At 40.4% G+C, this 23,879-nt stretch overlaps 1 protein-coding gene across 3 annotated transcripts in view; it reads left to right on the forward strand.

Annotated features, from left to right (window-relative positions):
• RYR3 (ryanodine receptor 3) overlaps nt 1-23,879 on the forward strand; it is a 547,436-nt gene that overhangs the window by 203,473 nt on the left and 320,084 nt on the right. The gene's annotated exons all lie outside the window — the stretch shown is intronic.

The following is a 23,879-nucleotide window of genomic DNA, read 5'->3' on the forward strand; positions in this document are numbered from 1 at the left end:
GTTCTTTTTTCTTGGAGAGTTATGACTGCCCCCGTAGAGCACACCAGGTTACATCAGTTTGGAAAAGATTTCCTTGGAATTCAGAATCTTTGACATGTGCCCAGATCTCCACAGTTTCACTCATGATGACCAAACACAGAGCTATCTTGAGGTTCTCTTACTTGGGTCAGTAAAATGATCCCTAAGTATTAAACTTAGGGATGATTTGTCATATCTCCTGTGTCAGAAGGTCCTTGGCCAAAGACTTCAGAATAATTTTTTACCCTTTCTTTCCTTAATGACCCACATCTATTTATAAACATTTATCATCAATTATTTTAATTTTATGGCCTAAATATTTCAAAAGCAAACACCTCTTTCTGCCTCCCTCATATACTGTATTATTCCTTCTTTTGTTCTTTTATACTGCTTTTGTTCCTTCTATACTCACCCCTCACCACCACCACCACTTTTTCCCATTCAGCTGTTCATAGTGTTCTTTCTAAAATGCAGATATAATCATTATACTTCCCTGTTTTATTTTTTAAAATATATCTTATTAATTTCAGAGAGGAAGGGAGAGGGAGAGAAAGACAGAAACATCAATGATGAGAGAGAATCATTGATTGGCTTGCCTCCTGCATGCCCCCACTGGGGATCAAGCCCGCAATACCAGTATATGCCCTGACTAGGAATGGAATGGTGACCTCCTGGTTCATAGGTTGACAACTCAACCACTAAGCCATGCTGGCTGGGCTACCTCCCTATTTGGAAATCCTTTGTCATTCATTATCTTGAGAAAAATTCCAAGTTCCTTAAGTAGACAAAAAGGCCTTTAGGATTTGGTGCCCATCTCTCACCATATCCCCCCAGGCACTTGGTGTTCCAACCACATTGAATTCCTTTCACTTCCTGAAGTATGACAGTTCTCTTTGCCTGTCATCATGTGTGTCAGCAAGTCCCTTCATTTAGAACAGCTTCTTACTCCTCTCTTCCTGTAGGTCATCTCTACTTCTCCTTAAAGGAGCCAATTTAGGTATTAGATCTACAGAGAAGACTTTGCTGACCCTGCAATTCTAGGATGGGTGTCTTGCTTGAGCAAGAGTCAGTAAATAGTTATTATCATTCTCTACCATAATTGCAAGTCTAATTTTCTGCATCCTGTACTGGAGAGTAAGTGCACGTAGGTAAGAAATATTTGCTATATCTAGCACGGATTATTTTTACTTGATTCTAATGAACTCCTGCATAATAAAGAAGTATCTCATTTATGGTATAAGAGACAATGACTGGCTCAAGAGAAACAATATTTACATTTAGGTCATCTTCCAGCTCCTAATATGATCTCACACAAGTCTTCTAATCTCTTGAGACCAGTGTGTTCTCATCTATAAAATTAGAATATTTCATTAGTTTTCTAGGGTCCTTAACACTAATGTTTGTAATTCTTCACTGTTTTGGTTTAGAATAAAATGCTTTCATCAGCCACCAGAAAATAGCTTTGTTTCTTCCTTAGAGCATGAACACAGGTGAATTTTTTTTGTGTGCTTTCGATGTTCACTGATGTCTATGTTCACTTCCTCCTTGCATTGACCTCACTCAGTACCCCATGCTTTCCTCCATAGGCACACACTCTCAAACATTTCCAGTTTAGTGGAACAAATTTATTTTTCATTGTGAACTGTTTTTCCAAGACTTATAACTCATCATTTACAGACTTTTTTTGGTGAGGGCAGCCTGGTTGATTTGGAATATCATCACTTTCACTGCCAACCAAGATCAGCTAGGATAGAAAGTGGGAAGATAGAAACTATATTAACTGGAGAATTGCCTCTTGGGCATTCTGTTTTGTTCAAAAACTGCATTTCAAAGGACTTTGTTTTCTTTATCATTTAGTGTGAGTGATTCAAGAAGTCCTGTAGATGACAAAGTAAATTCAAGTGTTCTGATTATAATCCTTGTTCTTCTTTGTTGCCAAGAACTTAAATAATAGCTTTAATTAATTTGTCTTTAAAATAATAAATAATAATTTATTTTCCAAATAGAAGGCAAAGACCAACTTAATAAGATTGAATACTTAGTTTTGGAACATATGAATGAGACCTCCCTTAATTACTAGCCATGTTATAGCAGAAGTTTACTCAATATAGCTATATATTTCAGGGCCTGTCTTTAATATATACTATGCAAAAACCAATACATTAAATCTTATTGGAGGGTTTATTCTCTTTGAAGACTCAAGTCCAAAATAAACAATTCATGACATTTTTATTATTAAATATTCATTGGATAATGTGTCTTATTGCCTTTTTGTGCTATTTTACCAAAAAAAAAAATAAACAAAAAGAGATATAATAGTTATTTTACATCTTGACACATTATATTATTATTAACTAGAGATCTTAGAGCTAGCAGGAAAGGAAAAGAGAGCTGGAGTAAGGTGGGACAGAATACTCTTTTTAAATTATTAAGATTTTATTATTTATTGGCGGCTCCACTAATTAGTTACCTAAACAGCAGCTTCAGTAACTCCAAGCCTCTTGGAACCCTCTCACAATTCCATCTGGGCTCTCTATATTTATTATGAGAAATGATATTTGTATATAACCTCTTGAGTATGATTGTTTTCCTTTTCTGAAGTGATTGCTGTGCACATTTACTATTAGAAATTAATTTGATTTTAGATGATAATATTCAGCAGGGAAGAAAAAGAAAAAGAGGAAAAATAAAGAAGGAAATGAGTTAACATGACAGACCATAATGATTCTCTGAGGAGCCTAGGGGTGTTTAAATGGGATGACACCTCCTTTGTATGCCAGTCCCTTCTGTTTGGAAATAGGTACCTACTGCATTTAAATAGATATTATGTTCACTAATGATCATGGCTGCCACCAAAGGGGATGCTTTGATGAGTGTGGGTTTTTCCTTGCAGCCATAAATTGGTCCTTGCATGGTATGTCTATTCACTGCTGTGCAGCAGCTGAACAATTTAAAAATGACTTCAGTTGTTTATTCACGTGATGAGTGTACAGAAGTCATTTTGCAGAGATTTACAATTCGGCAGGAACTCTTGCTAACAAAGAAAACAAAGATGTCCAGCTTCACATCTAACAACAAGAGTTTATTATTGAAATGTCCTTAGCTGCAGCCAATAGCACAGGGGACACAGCTTTATGTTGAAAAGGAGAATAAATGATGAGGAGGAACTGGGGGCAGAGAACATTGGGTGCGCTTCAGAATCCACCCTAGTTAAACTCATCCTTGGGTCTCTTTACCTTTGATTAAATTTTATCTACTTTTATTCTGGGGAAAATTGCCAACAAATAGATATTTGGCACTGTGGCCAATTAAATGTCTGGAGTTTTTTAAAATATATTTTTATTGATTTCAGAGAGGAAGGAAGAGGAAGAGAGATAGAAATATCAGTGATGAGAGAGAATCGTTGATCTGCTGCCTCCTGCATACCCTCCAACAGGGATCAAGCCCACAATCCAAGCATGTGTCCTGACTGGGAATTGAACCATGACCTCCTGGTTCATAGGTCGATGCTCAACCACTGAGCCACACTGGCTGGGCTAAATGTCTGGAGTTTGAAATACAATCCCTGCTTGCAAACATTAAAGTATTTTCACATTTGTGATTGATGGGCCAGACAGTATGTGCAATACCCAGTCACCTTCAGCAGGACATGGGGTCAGGGGAGATGTCACCATCTCCCTCTGAGTCCTTATTCCCATCATCCTATAGAAACGACCTTGAATATAGAGCATGCAGCATTTGTAGTGAGCAAAGGTCATTCTTCAGAGTTAGGCAGATTGTTTCCAATCCAGGTAACCTCTTGGGCAAATTATCTCTCCTTTCTGTACCTTGTTTCCATGTCTTTAAAATGCAACCTACCTCTTAGGATTGAGTGAGAATTAACTAAGTGCCTGGGGGTGGAGGAAATGAATATTGGTTCCTCTTTTTCTTTCTGGTCCACGTCTGCCTGTCACAGACCATTCAGACATATGCATATTCAAAGGAAGGAGAGTTCCATGCTATGTGACCAGGTGCATGTTACATCTAACGCTATGTAACTACAAATGGGTTTTGACATGAATGCTTCTGAAAAAGAAAGGCCTTGATTAACAAAATTACCAGCTGCACTCATTCTGATAAGGGCTCTGGTTGCCTCTATAAGTTGACTTAATCACTGGAAAACTTTTACCATTAAACAAAAAAGGATATGAAATATGCCTATAAAAATAATTATAATTAATGTTATGGCTGCCACATTTATGTTATACTTTATACAACACATAAGACCACATAACATCATGAACACATAAGGTCATGCTTGACTTGAAATGCTCAAATATCTAGACTGTTAATACACCTTGATTGGGAAATGTGACCTGGGAAGATGTTATTTGTGCAGGTACCTTTCTCACAGATATGCTCATTGACAGGTGGTTCTTTAATTCCCCACTTTATTTATTTATTTATTTATTTATTTATTTATTTATTTACTAGAGGCCCAGTGCACGAATTCATGCACCAGTGGGGTCCCTTGGCCTGGCCTGCGGGATTGGGCCGAATCTGGTTCTCCGATATCCCCCAAGGGGTCCTGGATTGCAAGAGGGCACAGACCAGGCCAAGAGACCCCACCAGTGCACGATTAGGGCCAGGGAGGGACGCAGGAGGTTTGCCAGCTGGGTAGGGCTCCAGGGCGTATCCAGCCCATCTTGCTCAGTCCCGATTGGCCAGACCCCAGCAGCAAGCTAACCTACCAGTCGGAGCATCTGCCCCCTAGTGGTCAGCGCACATCATAGCAAGCAGTTGAGCGGCCTTAGCATATCATTAGCATATTAGGCTTTGATTGGCTGAACAGCCGACCGGACAAACGGACACTTAGCATATTAGGTTTTTATTATATAGGATTTTTTGCTTTTTCTATGCTGATATTTATGCGTCAAATGAAACTGCTTTTGCTGTTTATGTCTTTGTGTTTTCTTTTTATTTTTAATTATTGTTTAAAGTATTACACATGTCTCCTTTTTTCCTGATTGACGCCCCCCCCGCCACTCCCACTCCCCAGGACAAGCTCCCACTGCCCCAGTGTCTGTGTCCATTGGTTATGGTAATATGCATGCATAGAAGTTCTTTGGTTGATCTTTAACCCCCCCTCACCTGCCTTCTCTCTGAGGTTGGACAATCTGTTCAGTGTTACCTTGTCTCTGGATCTATTTTTGTTCATCAGTTTATGTTGTTCATTATATTCACATATGAGTTAGATCATATGATAGTTATCTTTCTCTGACTGGCTTATTTCGCTTAGCATAATGCTCTCCAGGTCCATCCAGGCTGTTGCAAATGGTAAAATTTCCTTCTTTTTTATAGCAGCATAGTATTCCATTGTGTAGATGTACCACAGTTTTTTAATCCACTCATCTGCTGATAGGCATTTAGGTTGTTCCCAAATCTTAGCTATTGTAAATTGTGCTGCTATGAACATAGGGATGCATATATCCTTTCTGAATGGTGTTTCTGGTTTCTTGGGATATATTCCTAGAAGTGGGATCACTGGGTCAAATGGGAGTTGCATTTTTAACTTTTTGAGGAAACTCCATACTGTTCTCCACAGTGGCTGCACCAGTCACATTCCCAGCAATGCGTGAGGGTTCCTTTTTCTCAGCATCCTCGCCAGTACTTGTTTGTTGATTTGTTGATGATAGCCATTCAGACAGGTGTGAATGGTACCTCATTGTTGTTTTGATTTGCATCTCTCCTATGATTAGTGACTTTGAGCATGTTTTCATATGTCTCTTGGCCTTCTGTATGTCTTCTTTCGAAAAGTATCTATTTAGGTCCTTTGCCCATTTTTTGATTGGATCCTTTATCTTCCTTTTGTTAAGTTGTATGAGTTCCCTGTAAATTTTGAAGATTAAACCCTTATCTGAGATAGCATTGGCAAATATGTTCTCTGATGCAGTGGGCTTTCTTGTTTTGTTGATGGTTTCTTTTACTGTGCAGAAGCTGTTTATTTTGATGTAGTCCCATTTGTTTATTTTCTCCTTAGTTTCCATTGCTCTAGGAGCTGTACCAGTAAAGATATTGCTACGACATATGTCTGATATTTTGCTGCCTATGGAATCATCTAAGATTTTTATGGTTTCCTGTCTTACATTTAAGTCCTTTAACCATTTTGAGTTTATTTTTGTGTATGGTGTAAGTTGGTGATCTAGTTTCATTTTTTTGCATGTATCTGACGAAATTTCCCAGCACCATTTATTGAAGAGACAATTTTTATTCCATTGTATGCTCTTGCCTCCTTTGTCAAATATTAATTGAGCGTAATGGCTTGGGTCAATCTCTGGGTTCTCTGTTCTGTTCCATTGGTCTATATGTCTGTTCTTGTGCCAGTACCAGGCAGTTTTGAGAACTATGGCTTTGTAATATAGCTTGAAATCTGGTATTGAGATCTCCCCAACTTTGCTCTTCTTTCTCAGGATTGCTGTGATTATTTTTAATTCCAGATGAATTTTTGGAGAGCTTGTTCTAGGTATGTAAAATATGCCCTTGGTATTTTAATGGGGAGTGCATTGAATCTATACATTGCTTTGGGTAGTTTGGACATTTTAATGATGTTGATTCTACCAATCTATGAACACGGTATGTTCTTCCATTTGTTTATGTCTTCCTTTATCTCCTTTTTCAATGTCCTGTAGTTTTTCCAGTACAGGTCTTTTATCTCCTTGGGTAAGTTTATTCCTAGGTATCTTAATTTTTTTTTGGTGCAATGGTAAATGGGATTGTTTTTTTAGTTTCTCTTTCTGTGAGTTCATTATTGGTGTATAAAAAAGCTATATATTTCTGGGTGTTAATTTTGCATCCTGCTACATTGCCAAGTTCATTTATTAAATCTAGTAGTTTTTTTTATGGAGTCTTTGGGGTTTTATAGGTACAATATCATGTCATCTGTGAATAGTGACAGTTTAACTACTTCTTTTCCAATTTGGACGCTTTTTATTTCTTCTTCTTGTCTGATTGCTATGGCTAGCACTTTCAGTACTATGTCGAACAGGAGTGGTGAAAGTGGGGATCCCTGTCTTGTTCCTGTTCTTAGGGAAATGGTTTTAGTTTTTGCCCATTGAGTATGATGTTGGTTGTAGGCTTATCATATAAGGCTTTTATTATATTGAGGTATGATACCTTTATTCCCACTTTGCTGAGAGTTTTTATCAAGAAAGGGTGTTGGATTTTGTTAGATGCTTTTTTCTGCATCGATTGATATGATTATGTGACTTTTGTCTCTCAATTTGTTTATATGATGTATCACATTTATTGATTTGCAGATATTGTACCAGCCCTGCATCTCTGGAATAAATCCCACTTGGTCATCATGTATGCTCTTTCTAATGTAATGCTGGATCTGATTTGCTAGAATTTTGTTGAGGATTTTAGCATCTATGTTCATCAAGGATATTGGCCTGTAGTTCTCTTTCTTTGTGGTGTCGTTATCTGGTTTTGGAATTAGGATAATGCTGGCTTCATAGAAAGAGCTTAGAAGTGTTCCTTCCTCTTGAATATTTGGGAATAGTCTGAGGAGGATAACTTTCAGTTATTCTTTGAATGTTTGGTAGAACTCCCCTGTAAAGCCATCCAGACCAGGGTTTTTGTTTGCTGGAAGATTTTTTTATTGCTGCTTCAATTTCTTCAGTAGTTGTCAGGCTATTTCGGTTTTTTTATTCTTCCTGATTGAGTTTTGGGAGCTTGTATTTTTCTAAGAATATGTCCATTTCATCTAGGTTGTCCAATTTGTTGAAATAGAGTTGTTCATAGTATTTTTTCATAATCCTTTGTATTTCTGTGGGGTTAGTTGTTACTTCACCTCTTTCATTTCTGATTTTATTTATTTGGCTCCTCTCTCTTTGCTTCTTCACTGAATTATTTATGTGAAAGTCCCATTAATCCTAAAAAGAAGCTTTAGGCTCCTTTCATTTGCCCCTGTCTTTAGAGTAGGAATACTACACGCAGCACAGTTGCTAGAGAAATGTACACGAATGGTATAGCACATTTGTCATGCCCGAGGACCAGGTTCCCATGTCTTCTGAGAAGCTACCAGCCGTGGGCAAACTATGGCCTGCGGGCCGGATCCGGCTGTTCTATCCGGTTCTCTTGCTCTCTCCTCCACTCCTTTACTTTGAATTTATATTAGTTCACACAAACACTCCATCCATGCTTTTGTTCCGGCCCTCCGGTCCAGTTTAAGAACCCATTGTGGCCCTCGAGTCAAAAAGTTTGCCCACCCCTGATAGGCGGTTGTCTCCTGACATCATGTGACCTTGTAAACAATCAGTATGGCATAACCTTGCATTGTGCTCTATTCATGTAAAGGTCCTTAAAGAGCAGGTCATGAGATACTTTATAGCCAAGTTCAGGACATTCACCCATTTTATCATCATAGATAATTTAGTCACAAAAATGTGATAATATCATTAAAAAAGAATATGCTAAAGATGCATTTACCCTGACATTGTTATGTAATTAATAAATCAAAATAGATGCTGATGAGAGTAATTTGAAGCCTTGTCTAAAGTTTGAACTCCAGCTGTGCCCACATTTAGAAATCTTGTAGTCATCCAGAACAAAGAAGGCCAATAAGATCCCTACCTCTATTTCTGGGGCCCTGAGCTCCCACTGCCACTTCTATATTATAGAAGAGAGGGGATATCCCCATCATCCAGATTTAGCCTCTTAATGTGAGGTTTTTGCCTTCCCTTCATAATTGTCAGAAAAGGGGCAAAATGAGAATTTATTTTGGCATGTGTGTGGGAGAGAGCAAGACTGATGGAGGAACTATGTACATAATTCTAAATAAACCTCATCTCCATTGACATTTTTTTAAAGCATACATTTTTTGAAAGAGGGAAATCATTGAATGAGTCAAATCTAACAGTAGGCATCAATTATACCTTTAGAATAGGATATACAATTTATTTGCAGAAAAAGTACAGTCACTTCTGCAAGTTGCATGATGTAAATCCCATGATCTTCTTTGTTGCCAAGAAGCTCATGTTAAACTGCTACTCTGCCCATACACCAGGGTAACCAGGATGCACCAACATAGCCCCATGAGGTGTTCAAGTCTGAACTTCTTTTGCACTAGTTGGTAAAAAGCCACTGCATCAAGCTCTCCAAGTATCTCCTTGGTCCCCCCAATGAGGACTTCCCCACCCCAGGGCCAGCATCCAGCAGGTTGTTTGTTCAATCTGGGGTTACTACCCCTGCCAACTGCCCAGTCTGTGAGAGCTGTATACCACGGTATTAAATTCTCAACTTGTTTGACTTTCCCCTGTTTTTCTTTTGAAAGGGAGAAAAAATAGCATTCTGATTTTGGATGCTTCTATTGTTGTTGTTTTTTTAATCTATTTTCTGATCATCCAAAAAGAATATTTTGTATTTACAATATAACAACCAAATCTACCTGGTGTAATTGCTCTTTCATGTAAAAGCTTGGGGGGTTATGTTGAAAACTACTCTTTAAAATTTGCCCTGGGCTTGAGTTGCACTTTACAGATTTGCTCCTGGGAGGCAGCCTGTTCTGGTGACAAAGCTTGGGGTCAAGAGGTTTGGGTTTAGTCCTCACACCTCCACCACCTGGAAGTTTGACTGTGAGCAAAGCTCTTCCCTGCTCTGGGCTTTGGTTTTGCCATCTCTAAATTACTACATCGCTTAGATGCAAAAGTACATCCTCCTGTCTGTGAAGGTCGCAGTGTACCAAGTTAAAATGGAATAGTGTCACTGCCCCTCTCCCCATGGACTGACCATGACTATAAGCTATCACATTAGCTGTGGAAATGCTAGCCTGTTTGTATTAGCCATTATCCCTGAGACCCTGGCTCCCATCATTTTAGGTAGAATGAATCAATGTGTCCATTTTCTTTCTGCCTTGGTGTGGACAAAGAGGATAGACAGCAACCCTGAAGAACTAAGTGATGGCGATATAATTTTAAATTTTGTTTGAGACATGAATCTCCTGCAAATTGTCTTGTGGAAGAACATGGGATGCATTCTGTAGCACTGACAGAATTTTTCTCTTCAAAGAGCCAGACATTATTTTCAAAAATTAAATAGTAATGAGAGGCCTCCATACTAAAGCTTTTAATATGTTTTTTCATAGACCAAATTGCCATTAAACATATGTCCCTTCTCTTGCCCCCCTCCCCTCCTTACAGTTCTTTCTCGTGTTACGCTATGATTTTAGGATTTTATGTTGATACAATGGATTTTAATGTTTCTCTGAGAAGCTGATACTTATGAAAATGTATGCAAGTAACTCATTTTATTGTTGAACTGACCTTTTGATAACATCATATCTAATTAATATCTAATATGCCATCTGAAAGACCTACTTTGTGGTAAGAAAGCCCCTTTTTGGTATAAGAAAATTCTAATAGATTATTTACAGTATTTCTAAGAAAAAAGTCCCAAATAACTTGATGTAGGTACTGACCATTTCCTTAGGGGGGATTTTCTTGCATAATGTAATTATGAAAAAGTGCTACAGACAAATTTAGACTACAGCATATTGCTTGCTTGCTAGTTTCTTGATGACATCAGCACTGAACCGGGAAAAGGAAGTAAAGACAAATTTTTGCATCTAAGGCTACTGCTAGCTTCTAACTAAAATAAAATCTTCACCAGGTAGAAAATCCACCCTCTTTATTCTCATTGTTGTTTTTTCTATGTAGTAAGTATCAGTAGATTCCTCAAATTACTTAAAAGCTTTCAGCAAGACATATACACACTAATATATCCATTGACTATTTTGTTTTTGATTTGCTAGCTCAGTGACCTCTCAGAATGGGTATGTTATTCACTCCTTTAATATACATGTACTTTGCGTGGACAACTGGCTTCACCTGTATTTGTAATGAACTGGGCCTATCACTTGTGAGTTTTCAGGGCAATTTTCATTCTTTGTGCCTCTGCCATATAAGAAAACACACACACGTCAATCTTGTGGAATTAGAGGTGGCTGCACACTTAGAAATATGTTGCCAAGAAGCTCATGTTAAACTGCTACTCTGTAATTAGGGGAAAGGCTTGCCTGTGGATTCATGTTTTAAGTCTCTCTTTTCCCTCTGACTGTGGTCTAGATGGCCCATGGTCATAGGTTTGGACTTGGAAGATAAGTGTGCAGCCTTGCCTTAATCCAAGCTGCTTGGTGCTTCAGACCTTTCCCAGGGCTATTATGCAACTCCAGATCTGCTCCTCTGTGAGACTGGAATTCATAATAAAAATGGAAAAAGCTAGTTCCATATTCTCCTTTTCTCACACGACATCCCCAAAGTGAGACAGCAAAAGAATTAAATGTTAATTCCAACAGTTGAGAATAACCATTAAGTTTAACTAGCTTTTTACATTTCTTCATATCCTGAGGAGAAGCATTTTCAAGTGAAAGAACCCACAGAATTAATTTTTAAAGCTCCAGACCCTATCAAATATCCCATCCCCCTTTCTGAATACAGTGCTTCAGCTTTAGAAGGAATTGCCTTCTCATTGGTGCAATTTTTTTTCCTTCTGAAGTCAGTGCTTCATATTCAAAATCAATATGCCTGTGTGATCCTAGTGTTGTCTGGCAAATGTGATAGCATAGAGCTTTGCTAATGTTCCCTGAGCTCTGTAGTTCTTCCCATTTGTGCTGTAGACTTTTGAATGCTCTGTTAAGTGTAGTCACCTCATGATGACTTTAGTCAATCTAGAAAGCTTGAGCTTCTTCCCATCGCTGGACTAAAGGTAGTTTCTTGTTTTTGTTTATGTGTGTGTTGTGTTTTACATTTTAATTGCAAAAAATAAAGTAAAGATTTTTTTTTGATTGATTTCAGAGAGGAAGGGGGAGAGAGAGAGAGAGAAACATCAATGATGAGAGAGAATCATTGATTGGCTGGCTCCTGCATGCCTTCCACTGGGGACTGAGCCAGAAACCCTGGCATGTGCCCTGATCAGAAATCAAACCCTGACCTCCTGGTTCCTAGGTCAACCTGAGCCACACAGGTGGGACATAAAGGTTTTTATTAAAGTTTCTCAGAGTAGTGAGGAGTTGGAGTGTCTAAGCTTCCTCTAGCATATAGTACTAAGTAGGTAAATAGTTCTATTCTTGGGGAAGGAAAGTTTTGATGAGAGATTGTGCTGAAAGTTTTAAGAAAAATAACGTTATTGGAGGGCAAGGGCAGTGATGGTTTGTAAAAAATGGATCTTAGCTGTATTGTGAGGAATGTGTTTTAATCCTAAATTGTAAGATATTTGAATTTGGTGAAAATATTTTGTTTTAAGAGATCTGCTTATCTTTTACAAATAAAACCCACCTGGAATTCAAGAAATTCTGGGAGCATAGAAAACTTTCAGTTTATTTATTACACTTTTCCTTTGATTGTGTGATTTACTTTTAATAGCTGCCAGCATTTAAAGTACATATTTGTAAGGAACATTGTATGAACTAGAAAAAACCAACTACTTTCCGTCTCATGGATGTTTAAGAAAGCACCTCTGTGGGTATTCTGGTAAAGAAAAATTAAGTTGGTGCCAAAGAAACCCTGATCTCAACTGGCATTTTAATCCTCACTGGAATAGGAACTCCGTGGCCAGCACCCCAGCCCTGGACTCAACTGTCTGGTTTTAGAGTGGAAGAGCATGAAATGACCAGGTGGCATCAATGGAAAAAGAGTGAGAATAAGAACAAGAATATGTGGCGGGGGGGCGCGGGCTGAAAAGGCCTCTGCTCCACAGAGGGCTAGAGTGCCACCTGAGAGGAGGAGAAGGAAGCTGAAGGAAGAATGCCTCTGTTTTCACCTGGCGTCTCCTGCGGCTGATTTCACTTACATTTGACATTCCATATAACAGCGATTTTCAACTTTTTCATCTCAGGGCACACATAAACCAATTACCACAATTCTGTGACACACCAAAAAATATATTTTTTGCCAATTTGACCAAAAAAAAAAAAAAAGTATAATTTTGATTCATTCACACTGGATGGCTGTTGTTGTATTGGCTGCTATCTTTTTTTATTTGACAATCTAAGGGAAAACAGGTTAATGCCCTGAGTAAATAGTCAGCTATTGCATGCTTTAAAAATTCTTGCGGCACACCAATTGAAAACCCCTGCTATATATTAGTTTCAAGTGCACAGCAGTGGTTAGACATTTATATAACTTACAAGATGACCCCCCCCCCCAATAAGTTAGTGCCCCCTCTGACTCTGAGGCTGGTCCTGAAGTGGGAGAGGGGCAGGGGCTGAGCCCTGTTTCCCAGTCCTGAGATGCTGCTCTTGTGGAGGGAAGACAGTGCTGGCCTGGTGGGAGCTGGGCATTCTGACCTGGGCACTGCCACTCCCTGGGCCTGGTTCTGCCCATCTGCAAAATGTGGGCTCTGGGCTGCATTGGAAGCTCCTCAACAGCTTTGGCCACTGTCCCGGTGTCTGTCCTTGAGGAAGGATTCAAAAGTCAGCAGGGAAAAATGAGGACGATAAAGACGATGTAGGATTTGTTTCATTTAGCCAACTTTATAAGTGGGAAGGTCTACCTTTTTATTTTCTGTGATTATGTCTTTTTAGTAGTATAATGGTCATAAAGCAGGGTTTGTGGAGGTTTGGGGAAATTATAGTGATGGTTTAAGTAACAGTTTTCTTTCTTTTAATGCCCTTTTGGCACCTATGCTGATGATCAGTTTTGCTCCTGTTGTTAAAATTGCACAGGTTCTTGAACTTGTTACAGTGAGTACCAAGTTCTTAGTTGTTTACCCAAACACTACCTTAGCTCATTACCCGCCTTTTCCTATGGCTTAAAAGCTGTTGCTTTACAAAATATTTGTAATACTAGTTGGTGCCCTAGTTGTAGTTATTCACATCTTTCTGGGTGATGGAAGGGAGAGGTGCTGTGAGATGATAGGCACCAGTTGTGCCTCCTGTTTTTTGTTATGGAGAGAAAAGTGGAACCGGTACATCAATAAGAATCACCTGCTGCCATCTCATAAATGATGTGCAGCTGGGTTCCCCACCCCCATTTCTCTGCTGCTTTTGTGGTGGAGGGCTCTGGGCAGGAGAGCAGGGATGTTGTTCTAAAGGGGTTGAGCTGTTACAAAGGCAATGCAGCCCATACCACGCAGGTTTCTGCTGAAGAACAGTCTTTAGGAATTTGCTTGAGAAGGTGCTTTCTCTCCTGACTCCCTGAGCATGGAGGGGGTGGGGATAATGAGGAGAACCCATGGCATAGCACTCCTGAAAATACCCATTTTCATGTCTTTGGCGAGATATTAAAAGGAAAGTTGAATGCACTACTTTTTTGAAAACTGTATGTATATCTTTCAAATAATTGTTTATGACTTGGTATTCAACATTTTCAGGATTGCTACTGGGGTACAGAAATCTCCAGAGTTTATCTTATCAGTCCTACAGGTAACTGTGTCCTAAGTACTGAGGCACCTTCAGTCAGTCAAGCAGAGAGAGTTCTGGGCTGATTCTCTAAAACTTACTGCAGCACTTTGCACTTGTAGTTGGGGGCACAGAGACGAAGAGAGAGAACCGGCTACTTTGCCCCAAAGTCTGTAGAACTGTCTCCCCCTGGTTCAACACTGGCAGCTGTGCCCTGTGTCCTGCCCTCATGGGGATCTTCTCATGCCAGCTTGATAAAGAACTGTTTGTAAACTCTGATCCAATTTTAGGTTTTACACAAATTTGGGGAATAATGACCTGATGTAATATAACATCTCAAATTCATATTCTTTCTCTCAGCCTTTAAATGGGTTCAAAACATGTTTCTATACCTATTTAATCTAGAGATTCCAATAGTGGAGGAAAAAGAGGGTGAATATTAAACAAAATGCTAGCATTTCAGAACCTCTGCTCTGCCCAGGGTTGTCAATTCTAGGGGGGTATTGACTCCCTGTTCTATCCCAGAAGCCCACCCAGGTGGGCTTCCCCTGTGGGCCCTTCTCTGACCCTGGACAATTGACGCTGGTCACCAGGAGTATGAGTAACTGCTGTTTCCAAGTTCATTGTTCCTTCAGGGCCGCCACTTGGATTTGCAGTGCAACAGGCTTATACACATCCATGAATTATTAACAACACTGATTTCAGTCAAAATCAGTGGGTGAGCAATAGGACTACAGAATTCCTGGGCTCTCTCAAGAATGCAGTCTCATTACCCTGTGTATATGGAATTCTAGTTCCTTATCTCATTACCTGCCTTTTCCTATATCCCTTTGAAGCTTTTTACTGCATGTCCCCTAGATGAGCTACCCTAGACCAGTGGTCGTCAAACTCATTAGTCAACAGAGCCAAATATCAACAGTACAACGATTGAAATATCTTTTGAGAGCCAAATTTTTAAACTTAAACTTCTTCTAATGCCACTTTTTCAAAATAGACTCACCCAGGCCATGGTATTTTGTGGAAAAGCCACACTCAAGGGGCCAAAGAGCCACATGTGGCTCGTGAGCCATGGTTTGCCAACCACGGTTCCAGGGTAAAGAGCAGAGTTCAACTACAATGTATTTTCTTTTGTTTTATTGAAATACTAGAGGCCCAGTGCATGAAATTTGTGCACTGGTAGGGTCCCTAGCGGCTGCTGGCTAGGGCCTCCCTCCCTTCCTCTGGCCAGCTGGCCAGCCCTGCCCCCTGGTCAAACTCCCAGACAAACTCCTGGTTGAGGAGACAATTTGCATACTATGCTTTTATTACATAGGATAATTGACATACAGCACTGTATGAGTTTAAGGTGTACCACATAATGACTTGACTTGCAAAGATTGTAAAGTGATTTCCTGCAATAGGCTTGGTTCATATTCACCACCTCATATAGGTTTTTTTTCTTATGATGAGAACTTTTAGGATTTGCTCTCTTAGCAACTTTTAATATGTCATGTTACTTATACAGTGGTGTTACCTATAGTCTTCATGTTGTACATTACACCCCTGTACTTACTTACTTTATAACTGGAAGTTTGTACCTTTTAACAACCTTCACACAATACCCCCACTCCCTACCCTTCCCTTTATTTAGATTCCACATGTAAGTGATATCATACAGTCTTTGTCTTTGTCTAATTGATTTCACTTAGTGTAATGACCTCAAGGTACATTAGTCTTATTGCAAATGGCAGGATTTCCTTCTTTTTTATGGCTAGAGAGTATTCCATTGTAAAGATAAACCACTATTTGTTTATCTGTTCATCTGTTGACAGAAAACTGTTTCCATGTCTTGCTATCCTACATAATAATCCTATATAATAAAAAGGTAATATGCAAATTGATCATCACACCCTCACACACAAGATGGCCGCCCCCATGTCATCACAAGATGGCTGCCACAAGATGACCGGCAGGGGAGGGCAGTTGTAGGTGATCAGGCAAGCAGGGGAGGATAGTTAGGGGTGACCAGGCCAGCAGGGAGGGCAGTTGGGAGTGACCAGGCCAGCAGGGGAGGGCAGTTGGGGGGACCAGGCCAGCAGGGGAGGGCAGTTGGGGGGGACCAGGCCAGCAGGGGAGGGCAGTTAGGGGCAACCAGGCTGGCAGGGGAGGGCAGCTGGAGGTTACCAGGCTGGCAGGGGAGGGCAGTGGGGGCGATTAGGCCAGCAGGGTAGGGCAGTTGGGGCGATCAGGGCAGCAGGGCAGAGCAGTTGGGGGCAATTGGGCAGGCAGGGGAGCAATTAGGTATTGATCAGGCTAGCAGAGGAATGGTTAGGGGGTGATCAGGCTGGGAGGCAGAAGCAGTTAGGGGTGAGCAGGCAGGCAGGCAGGTGAGCAGTTAGGAGCCAGAAGTCCCGGATTGTGAGAGGGATGTCCGACTGCCGGTTCAGGGATCGGGCCTAAACCAGCAGTCAGACATCCCCTGACGGGTCCCAGATTGGAGAGGGTGCAGGCTGGGCTGAGGGACACCAACACCCCCCCACCCCCAGTGCATGAATTTCATGCACCAGGCCTTTAGTTTATTATAAATGAACATGGGGGTGAAGATATCTCTTTGACGTAATGTTTTCATTTTTTTTGGATTAATACCCAGAAGTAGAATTGTTGGCTCATATGCTGGTTCTATTTTTAATTTTTTGAGGAGTCTCCATATCATTTTTCATGGTGGCTCTCCAATTTACATTCCCATCAACAGTACACAGGGTTACTTTTTCTCCACATCCTCACCAGTATTTGTTATATCTTATCTTTGCTTTAGCAGCCATTCTAACAGGCCTGAGATGATATCTCATTGTGGTCTTGATTTGTATTCCCCAAATGATTACTGATGTAGAGCTTCTTTTCATGTACTTCTTGGCCATTTGTTTGTCTTCTTTGGAAAAATGTTTATTCAGGTCCTTTACTCACTTTTTAATTATTACTTGGGGTTCTTTTGCTACAGATTTATCTGAGTTTTTTATATATAGTTTATATATTTAACCCCTTATCATATATATGATTTCCAATTATTTTTCCCATTCTGAAGGTTGCCTTTTCATTTTATTGATCATTTATTTTGCTGTGCAGAAGCTTTTATATTTGATGTTGTCCCACTTATTTATTTGACTGCTTTTGCTTTAGGTGTCATAGCCAAAAAATTATTCCAAAACCCATGTGAGGAGGAGCCTTTTCCCTATGTTTCCTCCTAAGAGTTCTATGACTTCAGTTAGGTCTTACATTCAAGTCTTTAATTCAATTTGAGTTAATTTTTGTGAGTGCTATGAGTCTAGTTTTGTTCTTTTACATGTTACTATTTAATTTTCCCAGCACTGTTTATTGAAGAGACTGTCTTTTCTCCATTGGGTATTCTTGGCTCTCTTGTCAAATATTAGTTGACTATATATGTGTGGGTTTATTTCTGGACTTGCAATTCTGTTTCATTGATCTATGTGTCTGTTTTTATTCCAATACCATACTGTTTTGATTACTATAGCTTTATAATATAGTTTGAAATCAGGAAATGTGATGCCTCCAGCTTTGTTCTCCTCCCCCGCCCCCCCTCACACACACACACAATTGCTTTGACTATCTGGGGTCTTTTGTAGTTCCATACAAATTTTAGGAGTGGTTTTTCTCCTTTTTAAAAAATGCCCTTTTAATCTTGATAGGGATTGCATTGAATTCTTAGATTGGTTTAGGTAGTATAGACATTTTATTACTATTAATTCTTCTAATCTAGGGACACAGGATATCTATCCATTTATTTATGTCTTGTTCAATTTCTTTTAGAAATGTATTGTATTTTTCACTATAAAGATATTTCACCTACTTGGCTAAATTTATTCCTAAGTATTTGTTGTTTTTGATGCTATTGTAAATGGGGTCATTTCCTTTATGTCTTTTTTAGATAGTGCATTATTTGCAATATTCTTTTCAGTTGTCACATTATATTAATGGTACCTACCAACCTCACTGGGAAATGACTTTTTTTTTTTCAAACATTGAAGGAGGCAAGCATTAGCACACTGCGATTTAGTTTTGTTTACTTTTTGTGTTTTTTTGTTTGTTTCAAATTGTAAACCATACTCAGTATTTCTGAGCCTTTCTTCTCCTCCTCACACAGAGGGCAGGTGCTAATTTTAATGGGCCTTCTTCCCCTTGCCATGAAGCTTGCTCTGGTTTCTTGCAGCTCAAGGGAAGTTGGGTTTCACTGTCATTCCCATGGGTTATCCTCCCAATGTTAGTCTGATGAATTTACTTCTTGCACCATGGGGAGATAATAGATCAGATGGTACTTGTTCTGTCCAGGCCCCAGTTGCCATTCACAGATCAGCAAAGGAGACATTTTTTTGTTCAGAAGAACTTTTTTTCTCTTTGACAAAAGAGCTAGTTGGTTGCAGCTAAGGATGCATAAACCAGAATGAGAACAGATTAGAAGTGACTGAGTGGGGGAGGGGTGACAAGGAGTAATTAAAAGCAAAGTAAAAGTCTCTTCCCCCTAACTAGTTCTGTTTTGTTTTGTTTTGTTGCCATCAACTCCTTGTCTTCTCAGTCCCTGTAGAGTCCAAATTGATGGGAAAGGAAGTCCAGATTGTGGCTGAGTCAGCTCAGAAAGGGTCTAGCTGACCTTGGACCACATAAAAATGAGTGGGTCTAGGGATGATTGTGGTGGGCCTGGAACCCTCCCTCTATGGAGTTTGAATTGTCCAGGGCCCTTACCACACAGATTTCACAGAAGAAAGTTGTGTCTTTCCACTTGTCACATCTATGGCAGCAGAGCTGAAAGAGAGACAGGGTCAAACGTTGGTCCTAGGCTACCAAGGACAAGGAGAAGCAATCATGTTTGTTCTTTGCTTCAGTGGGGTTCTGGAGAAATGCTTAAAGGAAAAATCAGTCAATGGTCCAGAACAGACATGGTTCTGAGAACAGAGAAGTACTGTTGACAGTAAGCAACATACCAGTTACTTGCATGAAGGGTCCAGTATGTCTGGGGAAGTTCAAGAGGGGTCTCAAGCCTGGCTATGCTTCTGATAAACCCAGGAGCTCAGGCTCCCCCACGCACCTACCAAATGAAAATCTTAGGGAAATGGCCTAGCCTTTGGGTTATAGTTTGTTTTTTTCTTGCTCTTTTCTTAAAGCTGTGCCAATGATTCTGCTGGGTAGCTGGAATTGAGAACCACTCCTCTAGACTCAATAAGAGGTTCAAGAAAATCATGTCATTGGCCTTTGAGCATCATGTGGTCCATGGGCAGGTAGGAAGTATTAGGAATAAGTATTCTCCTATCCATCCACAGGCCCCAACATGCACAGATCTCTGAGATTCCGCTTTTCCACCAGAGGCCACTTCACATACGTCAAGGAAAGATCAGGCATTTTTGTTTGTTTGTTTGTTTTTCTTGGAAAGATAAACTTGGCCCTGAGCTTTTTATGTGGATGTAGAGAGAATAGGACAAATTGATCACTACCAGCAAGGTACAAAGTGGGTTAGAGCAGTGGTCGGCAAACTGTGGCTTGCGAGCCACATGCGCCTCGCGAGCCACGGTTTGCCGCTCTGTTGACTAATGAGTTTGCCAACCACTGGAATAGGGGCTTAATCACAAGGAACAACAACAGTCTGTAATTATTGGAATCGAGAGTCTAGGTCAGTGGTCGGCAAATTCATTAGTCAACAGAGGGGCAAACCGCGGCTCACGAGCCGCATGTGGCTCGTGAGCCGCAGTTTGCCAACCTCTGGGTTAGAGGATTAAAAGAAAGAGAAGTTGTGTTGACAAAGGACATTCAGGAGAGGGGGAAAATAGACTAAGGAGTGCAGGAGAGAGGGAAGAGGGTCAAACAAAAAGTATAATCGAGTTCATCTTCTTCCTTATTGCCCACATGGGTAGATTTGTTTGTACACAGTACGGCTCAACAGCAACTTTATGATTTTAAAAAAACCAAAACACTCCTATTTTATTATCTCCAGAATGAAAAGTAAATTTTTCCCCTAGAAATAATAGATGAGAGACCTTGTCTGAACTTTCAGGTCAAGCTATTCTGAACTTTCAGATGTTAAACACATTGCAGGAAATATTCATTATATTTTTACTTTGGGTAGAAGGAAATGATTGGACAGAGTTCTTGGTCTCCACCCCTTGTGGTGGCTGCTCCACTATTTCGTCAGAGGTCTGCTGAGTATGGGTGGTTCAAATAGAAACTAGAGCAGTGACTCGAAAACAAGTCTGGCTGACTGGGTCCTTTTATGTAAAGACTGAACTTGGCAATGTCAATTTCTTAGAAATCTGGGAGAAGGGTGGGGGGGGGGAGATAAGAAAATAATTGCTTCACCTCTTTCCAAAGTTTACTTGTCATCAAGGTAAATGTCATTAATACCCTGACAAATATCTCCTGCCAATTTGTTCTTTTCAAAGGGACCATAATAAGAAATGTCTTAGAGCTGCCATCCTGGCTGAATGGTTTCCCTGTGGCATCTAAGTTCAAAGAAAAGCACAGAAAAACACAGAGTGACCCGTGTTCAATCTGGAGGCATCCTAACAGCCGCCTTTGTTCCCTTAATGGAGACTGTTCACACTCCTGTTTCAGAAGCAGTGTTTGTAAAATCCCAGCCATAATGGGAACCTCCAAAAGTTGCTAACTCATTTCCTAAACACCATGGATTGGGAGAGAGGAGAAGGAAAATAGTTGCACATGTCTGCCCTTTCTATAGATCGCAAATGCTTATTTTTAAAGACTAGAAAGGCAGATTCCTCAGTGATTCTCAGTTGTGCATTCAGGGATTAAGTCTGCACCATCCAGGGACTCTTCTCATGGCTTTAAGGGCTCACAGGAAATGATGAACTCAGAGGCACCTCTACTATCCCTAATTCATCTGAACATCTCCGATTTTACTTACCCCCGGGGCCAACATGTGAAAGAGATTTTCCTGGGAGGGAATTCCTCCTTGCTGCACAGGTTCTTTCTGAAGATGATGCTTATGACCCAGACGTTATGCTTTCCTCAATCAGTCTCTGGCCTTATATACTTTTGTCCTGAAATCCTTCCATATGGCTATAAAATTAATGACATGAACAAAAATGAGATTGCCAAATCTTCTCAGCCAGAATAAAATAATTCTGGATGCCCCCAAGAAGGTGGGTTGGCTGAATTCAATGAATTATAAACCCTGAGAATGGGAGGGTGGGGGGGCATCAGGCATGGGTAGGTGGATTACTTGGTTCTGTCTATTTTCCTTTCTTAAAAATGAAAGAAAAAAGGAGAAGAGCCTGTCTCCTTATACAGTTTTTAGAGCACTCCCTGCTTCAGTCCTGTGATATGTGGTGATGGGGAGTGGGCCCGCTGAGGGTGTGGGAGGCAGGATCCCTGGAGTTAAGGTCACCCTGCTGACCTTGCAGTGAGAGCACAGCAGCATAGGGAGCCGTGACTGCCATAGGCCCTCTGCCAACCAGATTTAGCCTTTTCTCTTTGGGGTCCCATTGTGCTTTGCAGCCTCTGATATGCGGACCCTTCTTTTTAGTAAGGCAACCCGGGAGACTGCCATGATCACTGAAATTGGAGAAGTGGACTGTCAGCTACCACACTTTCCTCCTCTTTTCTGAACTTCATTAAAATTCTATTTCATAATTTTTTTAAAAAATAAATCTTTATTGTTCAGATTATTACAGGTGTTCCTCTTTTTTTCCCGCCATAGCTCACCTCCACCTGATTCCACACCCCACACCATGCCCTTCCCCCCACCACTGTCTTCATCCATAGGTGTAAGATTTTTGTCCAATCTCTTCCCACACCCCTCACACCCCCTTCCCCCTGAGAATTGTCAGTCCACTCCCTTTCTATGTCCCTGATTCTATTATATTCATCAGTCCATTCTGTTCATCAGATTTTTAATTCACTTGATTTTTAGATTCACTTGTTGGTAGGTACGTATTTGTTGTCATTTTGTTGTTCATAACTTTTATCTTTACCTTTTTCTTCTTCTTCCTCTTCTTAAAGAATACCCTTCAGCATTTCATATAATCCTGGTTTGGTGGTGATGAACTCCTTTAGCTTTTTCTTGTCTGTGAAGCTCTTTATCTGACCTTCAATTCTGAATGATAGCTTTGCTGGGTAGAGTAATCTTGGTTGTAGGTTCTTGCTATTCATCACTTTGAATATTTCTTGCCACTCCCTTCTGGCCTGCATAGTTTCTGTTGAGAAATCAGCTGACAGTCGTATGGGTGCTCCCTTGTAGGTAACTAACTGTTTTTCTCTTGCTGCTTTCAAGATTCTCTCTTTGTCTTTTGCCCTTGGCATTTTAATTATGATGTGTCTTGGTGTGGTCCTCTTTGGATTCCTCTTGTACAGGGTTCTGTGCGCTTCCTGAACTTGTAAGTCTATTTCTTTCACCAGGTAGGGAAAGTTTTCTGTCATTATTTCTTCTAATAGGTTTTCAATATTTTGCTCTCTCTCTTCTTCTGGCACCCCAATAATTCGGATGTTGGTATGCTTGAAGTTGTCCCAGAGGCTCCTTACACTATCTTCATATTTTTGGATTCTTTTTCCTTTTTGTTTTTCTGGTTGGGTGTTTTTTTGTTTCCTCATATTTCAGATCTTTGGTTTGATTCTTGGGGTCCTTTGATCTACAGTTGAATTTCTGTATATTCTTTATTTCAGACAGTGTATGCTTAATTTCTGACTGGTCCTTTTTCATTTTTTTGGCATTCTCATTAAGGTCCTTGAAGGTCTCACTAAGCTCCTCGGAGATCTCATCAAGTTTCTCAGCGGTTTTTAAAAGAGTATTGAGTAACCTTATAAATGTGGTTTTGAACTCTATATCCAGTAGTTTGCTTTCCTCCATTTCTTTCATTTGTGACATGTTTCTTTGTCTCTGCATTTTGTTGTTTCCCTGTGTTGATGGAGTGGTTTTCTGTGACCAGTGGTTCAGCCTATCACCTCAGGTGGACACTCTTGGTGCACCCCTCTGTGGGCTAAGTGCAAAGTCTTGGTGTAGATAAGCCTTGATTGCTGTTGGTACACTGGGAGGAATTGACCTCCAGGCCAATTGGCTGTGAGGACCCACTGTGTCTATAATGGAAGAACTGCTGTGCTGGAGACATGCTTATGGAGCAGGACTTGCTTCAGTGGGGCTTTGGTGCTCACTGAGTCTGCCTCTTGAATGTGTCACTTATGGATGTGAGTAGTTGAAATCTGGTGTCATCTCACACTGACCACTAGATACACTAGCTTCTGGATCTCCAATGGGGTGCAGGTCAGCTACTGTCTGAGGCCACCCACAGGAGCTACAGTGAGAACTACAGTTTTCTCCTCTTTGCTTCGGGTTTGGAGGTTTTGGAGCTGTCTGACCAGAGCTGCAGTTTGTTAGGTTAAGCTGCGATAGGGCAGACCATTGATATGCAACAGGTGCTGCATGGAGCTTGGGTAGGTTTGCAGATTGTGCGGGGCGGGGTCTCAGGGAGTCACTAGGCTAGGGCATGGCAAA

Source organism: Plecotus auritus (assembly GCF_963455305.1).
Source record: "Plecotus auritus genome assembly, chromosome: 1".
In the NCBI taxonomy this organism is placed as follows: Eukaryota; Metazoa; Chordata; class Mammalia; order Chiroptera; family Vespertilionidae; genus Plecotus; species Plecotus auritus.